General features: G+C 31.0%; 1 long non-coding RNA gene across 1 annotated transcript; it reads right to left on the bottom strand.

The window, feature by feature from the left end:
* Positions 1 to 4,774: 4,774 nt before the first annotated feature.
* On the bottom strand, positions 4,775 to 9,259 carry LOC143051033 (uncharacterized). Its single transcript, XR_012970553.1, has 4 exons — positions 8,935 to 9,259; positions 8,097 to 8,183; positions 6,557 to 6,646; positions 4,775 to 4,876 (listed from the first exon to the last, which is right to left on the bottom strand). It is a non-coding gene; the product is annotated as an uncharacterized LOC143051033 (long non-coding RNA).
* Positions 9,260 to 9,931: the final 672 nt, after the last annotated feature.

Raw genomic sequence — 9,931 nt, 5'->3', positions numbered from 1 at the left:
TCTAGTGTTCATAATATATTTATGTTAAAAGTATAAAAAAAGAAGTTAATACCACAAGCATTACATTAAATTAAATATAACATTTAAATGATCAATGTACATGAGGTCAAGGTGAGATAATACCTTTCAGACCGACATGTCTGTTATACAATCTTTGCATACAACAAATCTACTTAGTATCTCCAAAATTAACCTCATATGATCATGATGATAAAAATGACCTTCACCCTAAACATGAAAATTAAGGTAGGTCAACTGACACCTACTTAACAGACATACACATCACCTTATACTTTTCCTTAGACCAAATATAGTTTAAAAATTCCACTATCCTTATAGTATTCAAAGAAAAAACAAATCAGAGAAATATGATCTTTGACCAATGAACCATGAAAATGAGGTCACGATCAGATGATTATTGCCAGACAGACATCTACACCTAACAAACTTTCCATATATCAAATATAATTGACTGGATCATGCTTATAATAACTGAAAAATAGACCAAAACACAAAAAAATAACTTTGACCAACAGTGAACCAATGAATTAAATATACTGAATGTCTATCAGAAACTTAATACTCTTACCTCTAGATAATCTGTCATTTGTAACCTCTGCTGAATCAGTGTCATCATTGTCATCAGATTCCAGAAAAGGAGTCAAATCAAATACTTTTCCTGTAAATTAAACAAACAAGAAATATATTCACACCTCACTGATGCTCCACTTGCATTGTCATTTTCCATGTTCAGTTAACCCTGAAACTAAGGTCAAAACCCTTATTTGGCATAGAATAAAAAAGATCACTTCCTTATGAACATGTGTAACAAGGGTTCAGTTGATGTGACTTCAACTTTATCATAACCTTCCTAGACCTAAAACTTTAACTTGATACATGAAATGACAAATGAAAGATCAAATCCACTGACCAAAAACTACATTTTACAATCATCATGATCATGGTGGGGCAAAACAGTCATAACTTGCAATGTAATCATTCCTTTTCCAGTGACATGAATAACCAAGTCAAGATTCCATTTAAGGTAGATCACCAGTATATATTTTTTGAGACAGATTTTTTTTATATTTTGCCAAAATGAAGATTTTACTATGCTCTTTTCAAAAATTTAATAAAAAGTGTAGGTCACCGTGCTATTTTTCAAGCAATAAGTCGTTGAAAATTGCCAAAATTTGGTTAGTTTGTTCATGAAAAAATACATTAGTGTGCATAAAAAAATTTCTATGAGATAGAATTTTGAAATAAATTGTGAGAAGAAAGGTTTCATAATATGTTTTAAGAAAATAAAAAGAAATCATAGTGTCACCGAACTTGTTTTCTTGCTACAAGTGAATATAAAAAAATTCCCTATTAGCCCAGTATAAATTTTGTACTATAAGAGTTATCTCCCCTTAAATGGCTCATTTGAAAAAAAATGATTTATAAACCAAAAAAAATGATATTTGTTAAAACAAGAATGTGTCCACAGTACACGGATGCCCCACTCACACTATCATTTTCTATGTTTAAAGGACTGTGAAATTGGAATAAATTCTCTAATTTGGCATTAAAATTAGAATGATCTTATCAAAGGGAACATGTATACTAAGTTTCAAGTTGATTGGACTTATACTTTATCAAAAACTACCTTGACCAAAAACTTTAACCTGAAATTTGCACTATCATTTTCTATGTTCAGTGAACCGTAAAATTGGGGTCAAAACTCTAATTTGGCATTTAAATTAGCAAGATCATATCATAGGGCACATGTATACTAAGTTTCAAGTTGATTGGACTTCAACTTCATCAAAAACTACCTTGACCAAAAACTTTAACCTGAAGCCAAAAACTTTAACCTGAAATTTGCACTATCATTTTCTATCAGTGAACCGTAAAACTGGGGTCAAAACTCTAATTTGGCATTTAAATTAGAAAGATCATATCATAGGGCACATGTATACTAAGTTTCAAGTTGATTGGACTTCAACTTCATCAAAAACTACCTTGACCAAAAACTTTAACCTGAAGCGGGACAGACGGACGAACGAACAGACGAACGAACGAACGAACGAACGGACGCACAGACCAGAAAACATAATGCCCCTCTACTATCGTAGGTGGGGCATAAAAATTTGTATAATACAATTAATTGACAAGTTTTCTTTAAATAGAAAAAACTTCTAACAATTGAATTTCAAATCTGTCTCCAAATTTGCAAATTTAGGCAAATAACTAGACCGATTATGTACTGTGATTGTACAATCCAAGAAGGCGGTATACCATCATTCTACCTTTAATTAATCAATTATAATTACAAGTGATGAACATATTTAAAATGTTTAGTAATCCACATTCTTCATGTTCTTTGCAAATTCTAGAAAACACATTTATTATAACGAAAATAACAAGAGTGGACACAGTGAAATGTCTTGCCTGTTCTAGTGTTCATAATATATTTATGTTAAAAGTATAAAAAAGAAGTTAATACCACAAGCATTACATTAAATTAAATATAATATTTAAATGATCAATGTACATGAGGTCAAGGTGAGATATTACCTTTCAGACCGACATGTCGGTTATACAATCTTTGCATACAACAAATCTACTTAGTATCTCCAAAATTAACCTCATATGATAAAAATGACCTTCACCCTAAACATGAAAATTAAGGTAGGTCAACTGACACCTACTTAACAGACATACACATCACCTTATACTTTTCCTTAGACCAAATATAGTTTAAAAATTCCACTATCCTTATAGTATTCAAAGAAAAAACAAATCAGAGAAATATGATCTTTGACCAATGAACCATGAAAATGAGGTCACGATCAGATGATTATTGCCAGACAGACATCTACACCTAACAAACTTTCCATATATCAAATATAATTGACTGGATCATGCTTATAATAACTGAAAAATAGACCAAAACACAAAAAAATAACTTTGACCAACAGTGAACCAATGAATTAAATATACTGAATGTCTATCAGAAACTTAATACTCTTACCTCTAGATAATCTGTCATTTGTAACCTCTGCTGAATCAGTGTCATCATTGTCATCAGATTCCAGAAAAGGAGTCAAATCAAATACTTTTCCTGTAAATTAAACAAACAAGAAATATATTCACACCTCACTGATGCTCCACTTGCATTGTCATTTTCCATGTTCAGTTAACCATGAAACTAAGGTCAAAACCCTTATTTGGCATAGAATAAAAAAGATCACTTCCTTATGAACATGTGTAACAAGGTTTCAGTTGATGTGACTTCAACTTTATCATAACCTTCCTAGACCTAAAACTTTAACTTGATACATGAAATGACAAATGAAAGATCAAATCCACTGACCAAAAACTACATTTTACAATCATCATGATCATGGTGGGGCAAAACAGTCATAACTTGCAATGTAATCATTCCTTTTCCAGTGACATGAATAACCAAGTCAAGATTCCATTTAAGGTAGATCACCCGTATATATTTTTTGAGACAGATTTTTTTTATATTTTGCCAAAATGAAGATTTTACTATGCTCTTTTCAAAAATTTAATAAAAAGTGTAGGTCACCGTGCTATTTTTCAAGCAATAAGTCGTTGAAAATTGCCAAAATTTGGTTAGTTTGTTCATGAAAAAACACATTAGTGTGCATAAAAAAATTTCTATGAGATAGAATTTTGAAATAAATTGTGAGAAGAAAGGTTTCATAATATGTTTTAAGAAAATAAAAAGAAATCATAGTGTCACCGAACTTGTTTTCCTGCTACAAGTGAATATAAAAAAATTCCCTATTAGCCCAGTATAAATTTTGTACTATAAGAGTTATCTCCCCTTAAATGGCTCATTCGAAAAAAAATGATTTATAAACCAAAAAAAATGATATTTGTTAAAAAAAATTGTATAATACAATTAATTGACAAGTTTTCTTTAAATAGAAAAAACTTCTAACAATTGAATTTCAAATCTGTCTCCAAATTTGCAAATTTAGGCAAATAACTAGACCGATTTTGTACTGTGATTGTACAATCCAAGAAGGCGGTATACCATCATTCTACCTTTAATTAATCAATTATAATTACAAGTGATGAACATATTTAAAATGTTTAGTAATCCACATTCTTCATGTTCTTTGCAAATTCTAGAAAACACATTTATTATAACGAAAATAACAAGAGTGGACACAGTGAAATGTCTTGCCTGTTCTAGTGTTCATAATATATTTATGTTAAAAGTATAAAAAAGAAGTTAATACCACAAGCATTACTTTAAATTAAATATAACATTTAAATGATCAATGTACATGAGGTCAAGGTGAGATATTACCTTTCAGACCGACATGTCGGTTATACAATCTTTGCATACCACAAATCTACTAAGTATCTCCAAAATTAACCTCATATGATAAAAATGACCTTCACCCTAAACATGAAAATTAAGGTAGGTCAACTGACACCTACTTAACAGACATACACATCACCTTATACTTTTCCTTAGACCAAATATAGTTTAAAAATTCCACTATCCTTATAGTATTCAAAGAAAAAACAAATCAGAGAAAATGATCTTTGACCAATGAACCATGAAAATGAGGTCACGATCAGATGTTTATTGCCAGACAGACATCTACACCTAACAAACTTTCCATATATCAAATATAATTGACTGGATCATGCTTATAATAACTGAAAAATAGACCAAAACACAAAAAATTAACTTTGACCAACAGTGAACCAATGAATTAAATATACTGAATGTCTATCAGAAACTTAATACTCTTACCTTTAGATAATCCGTCATTTGTAACCTCTGCTGAATCAGTGTCATCATTGTCATCAGATTCCAGAAAAGGAGTCAAATCAAATACTTTTCCTGTAAATTAAACAAACAAGAAATTTATTCACACCTCACTGATGCTCCACTTGCATTGTCATTTTCCATGTTCAGTTAACCATGAAACTAAGGTCAAAACCCTTATTTGGCATAGAATAAAAAAGATCACTTCCTTATGAACATGTGTAACAAGGTTTCAGTTGATGTGACTTCAACTTTATCATAACCTTCCTAGACCTAAAACTTTAACTTGATACATGAAATGACAAATGAAAGATCAAATCCACTGACCAAAAACTACATTTTACAATCATCATGATCATGGTGGGGCAAAACAGTCATAACTTGCAATGTAATCATTCCTTTTCCAGTGACATGAATAACCAAGTCAAGATTCCATTTAAGGTAGATCACCAGTATATATTTTTTGAGACAGATTTTTTTTATATTTTGCCAAAATGAAGATTTTACTATGCTCTTTTCAAAAATTTAATAAAAAGTGTAGGTCACCGTGCTATTTTTCAAGCAATAAGTCGTTGAAAATTGCCAAAATTTGGTTAGTTTGTTCATGAAAAAACACAATAGTGTGCATAAAAAAATTTCTATGAGATAGAATTTTGAAATAAATTGTGAGAAGAAAGGTTTCATAATATGTTTTAAGAAAATAAAAAGAAATCATAGTGTCACCGAACTTGTTTTCTTGCTACAAGTGAATATAAAAAAATTCCCTATTAGCCCAGTATAAATTTTGTACTATAAGAGTTATCTCCCCTTAAATGGCTCATTTGAAAAAAAATGATTTATAAACCAAAAAAAATGATATTTGTTAAAAAAAATTGTATAATACAATTAATTGACAAGTTTTCTTTAAATAGAAAAAACTTCTAACAATTGAATTTCAAATCTGTCTCCAAATTTGCAAATTTAGGCAAATAACTAGACCGATTTTGTACTGTGATTGTACAATCCAAGAAGGCGGTATACCATCATTCTACCTTTAATTAATCAATTATAATTACAAGTGATGAACATATTTAAAATGTTTAGTAATCCACATTCTTCATGTTCTTTGCAAATTCTAGAAAACACATTTATTATAACGAAAATAACAAGAGTGGACACAGTGAAATGTCTTGCCTGTTCTAGTGTTCATAATATATTTATGTTAAAAGTATAAAAAAGAAGTTAATACCACAAGCATTACATTAAATTAAATATAATATTTAAATGATCAATGTACATGAGGTCAAGGTGAGATATTACCTTTCAGACCGACATGTCGGTTATACAATCTTTGCATACCACAAATCTACTAAGTATCTCCAAAATTAACCTCATATGATAAAAATGACCTTCACCCTAAACATGAAAATTAAGGTAGGTCAACTGACACCTACTTAACAGACATACACATCACCTTATACTTTTCCTTAGACCAAATATAGTTTAAAAATTCCACTATCCTTATAGTATTCAAAGAAAAAACAAATCAGAGAAAATGATCTTTGACCAATGAACCATGAAAATGAGGTCACGATCAGATGTTTATTGCCAGACAGACATCTACACCTAACAAACTTTCCATATATCAAATATAATTGACTGGATCATGCTTATAATAACTGAAAAATAGACCAAAACACAAAAAATTAACTTTGACCAACAGTGAACCAATGAATTAAATATACTGAATGTCTATCAGAAACTTAATACTCTTACCTTTAGATAATCCGTCATTTGTAACCTCTGCTGAATCAGTGTCATCATTGTCATCAGATTCCAGAAAAGGAGTCAAATCAAATACTTTTCCTGTAAATTAAACAAACAAGAAATTTATTCACACCTCACTGATGCTCCACTTGCATTGTCATTTTCCATGTTCAGTTAACCATGAAACTAAGGTCAAAACCCTTATTTGGCATAGAATAAAAAAGATCACTTCCTTATGAACATGTGTAACAAGGTTTCAGTTGATGTGACTTCAACTTTATCATAACCTTCCTAGACCTAAAACTTTAACTTGATACATGAAATGACAAATGAAAGATCAAATCCACTGACCAAAAACTACATTTTACAATCATCATGATCATGGGGAGGGGGGGAGGGGGGGGGTGCAAAACAGTCATAACTTGTAATTTAATCATTCATTTCCAGTGACATGAATAACCAAGTCAAAATTCCATTTAAATGCCATACATGATTAAATAATAGATAATATGATAGATACTGAGTGACAATGATTTTCGGTTTTGTAAAATAAACAACTTGTAGTAGAATAGGCATTTATTTTTAACACAATTACATCTGACTTACAATTAATCAATTATAATTACAAGTGGTGAGATAATACCTTTCAAAAGTGAAAGGTTGCGGACTTCAGACCACCGCTGATTTGAACCCCTGCATCTAAATTGAAAAGATACGAAAATTTTGTCTTCTTATTTGAAATTTCCGTCAACAGCATGAACAGTTCAACTTATATAATAGACCACTGACGTAGTTGTACTACGTATTGACGACAAACAATATTCCTACGACTTTTCCCATTTGGGAAATCTAAACTACTTGTCTTTAAAGATTTTCTGCTAATAAATATTTCATACAATTGTTCTTTGACATCTTACACAAAAGCACAGGCAATAATAAAATACATACGGATTCCTAATGACCACTACTTCCTAAGTGCAATTTCAAAACTGTTGGGTGATTCGACGACCATTTAAGGTTTTCTAGTCATATCTTTTGTAATCCAGAATTAAAAGTATTAAAAAAGTGTTCAATTAGTAATATATAACATAGTAGCCAGCTAGATAATAACAATGGCCCATATTCATGGTATTTCAGCATTAATGGGGTAGACCACAAATCTAGGGTTCTCGCATAATGCAGCTTAACTGCATAAAAACATAGATGAATACAAATCGCTATATACATTTTGTAATTGAATTAATAGGTCAGGAGACAGGATGATTACACACTTAATTAACTAGTCTAACTTGAGTGGGGTTTTTTTCATGATAATTGTCAAATGATTGTACTTTATGATTGTGTTTCTTTGGTATCACTAATGGATAACTAATCAAATTTTGATTTTTTTTTATTAGTGTCAGGTCTCTTTAATTTGTAAAAGTGACTTACAATTAAACAATTATATTCTAAGATACAAGAATACCTTTTAAACAATAACAATTGTGTCCATGAACTTTTAAAATAACAGGTCAAATATTCATCAACACAAAATAATACATGTAAATACCTTTTGATAATCCATCATTCTCAATGTTTGCTGAATCTGTGTCATCATTATCAGATTCTAGAAAAGGAGCCAAATCAAAATATTTCCCTGTAAATAAAACAAAAATAAATGGTGGATGTCTCCATGTGACACAGATGCCCCCGCTTGCATTTAAGGTATAAAAGGGGCATTACTCATGAACTGTAAAAGTGATGTCACCCAAATTAAATCTTCATCTGTGGTTTGCTGTTATAAACAATGTGTATACATGAGCATGATGAGTTTCATAATATTTGGTAGAGGCAAACTAAAGTAAGCAAACAGTCACCAATTTCAAGACGTACATTAGAGACAGACATAGGGCGAACAAAGGTAACCAGATACTCTGCAGGGCGCAGCGTTATACCACCGCAGAGGTTGAACCCTGAACGGTTGGAGCAAGTATGGACACAACATGCAAGCTGGATTCAGCTCTAAATTTGGATTGTGATTAAATAGTTGACACAGCATAGGTTTCTGACACAGAATGAATGTGGTCTAATGAACTTAAAATTTTGTTTTTGCCTTTGAGCAATTCAATAAGTATGCTGTTGAATATTAATCCTCTCAAAAAAATGTTTGGAGAAATGAAATGAAATGAGAAAAATTTAACCCCCCTCCCCATTTTTTTTTCACATCCCCCTTTCCCTTTTTCCAAAACTGATCTCAATTCAAATTTCTAATGGAGTTCGCAACAATAACTACTATTTTAAATACATCATAAAATATTAAAATGCATGATGTAAAATAAAGTGCTTGTTATCACTGAATGTTCATTTGTATATTTGATAAACAATTTGAAGTGCATGTTATAATTTACCAGTTCATAGTAATAATTCACAACTATGTCTTGTATTATTGTGAAGATCCAATCAGGGACGTACATATAAGTCCTTGATCCAATGTAGTAAATTGTAGAAAATCCACGCACATTGCTTGAAGTTTATGAATGAAATGTACTCAGACATCCGCAGTAGAACCCATATCATTGCGGATAATTTTTCAATAAAAACACAATTTTTTTACGTTTTGGCAACTGTTTTCACATACTACTTATAATTCCTTTTAGTATTTGTAGTCAACGTCTTTAATGTTTTGCAGATGTTAATAATCACTATCCTATCATTTTCGTCCGCCAGTGACACACATAAGGTGTAACACCACTAATTCAGGCCCGGCCAGAAAGCACATACCAGAAAGTAGTACATATTTAACACAAAATAGTTCCTACGCATGGACATAACTTTCAATATATTTAGAATATTTTATTAATTTTGGTATCAAATGAAAGCTGCATGACTGGTGATCATTGCAGAACAATTTTTGACTGATAAATTTGAATAATAAAAAAATGGCATGAAATTTAAAAAGGAGGGTACATTTTGCCTTTTTGTCAGATCGGAAGTACCTGTTTTGGTACATCCGAAGTTCCGGGAACCAGTTCTTTCTTATATGCAATGTAAGGTATGTTGATTTTTTTAGTACAGGACACCAGAAGGTGTTGCTTTGACATGCAATGATTGTCACTTGATTTGAACTTAAGATAAAAGAGCTGTGACCACTCGAAATTGAGGAATTTAACATAGAAAGCAATGGGGCCATTAATTAGTGGTGTACTTCCTATTACAGAGAATCACCAGAAATCCAATTTTTAGAAGTTGTACCTATTCCAATGAAAATAAGTCCAATTTGATGTTAGTAATCATGTTTAATCATCTTTTTTGGTCAACCGTCCTGCTTATGGGAAATTTAAGCTCTTAAATTGGCATACTCTAGTATGTTAGCCTTTAATGGTCATACAGCATGCATGCAGTTAA

Source organism: Mytilus galloprovincialis, chromosome 11, assembly GCF_965363235.1.
Source record: "Mytilus galloprovincialis chromosome 11, xbMytGall1.hap1.1, whole genome shotgun sequence".
NCBI classification, from domain to species: domain Eukaryota; kingdom Metazoa; phylum Mollusca; class Bivalvia; order Mytilida; family Mytilidae; genus Mytilus; species Mytilus galloprovincialis.
The sequence above is the reverse complement of the archived record's forward strand: the minus strand, read 5'-3'. Positions and strand labels throughout refer to the sequence as shown.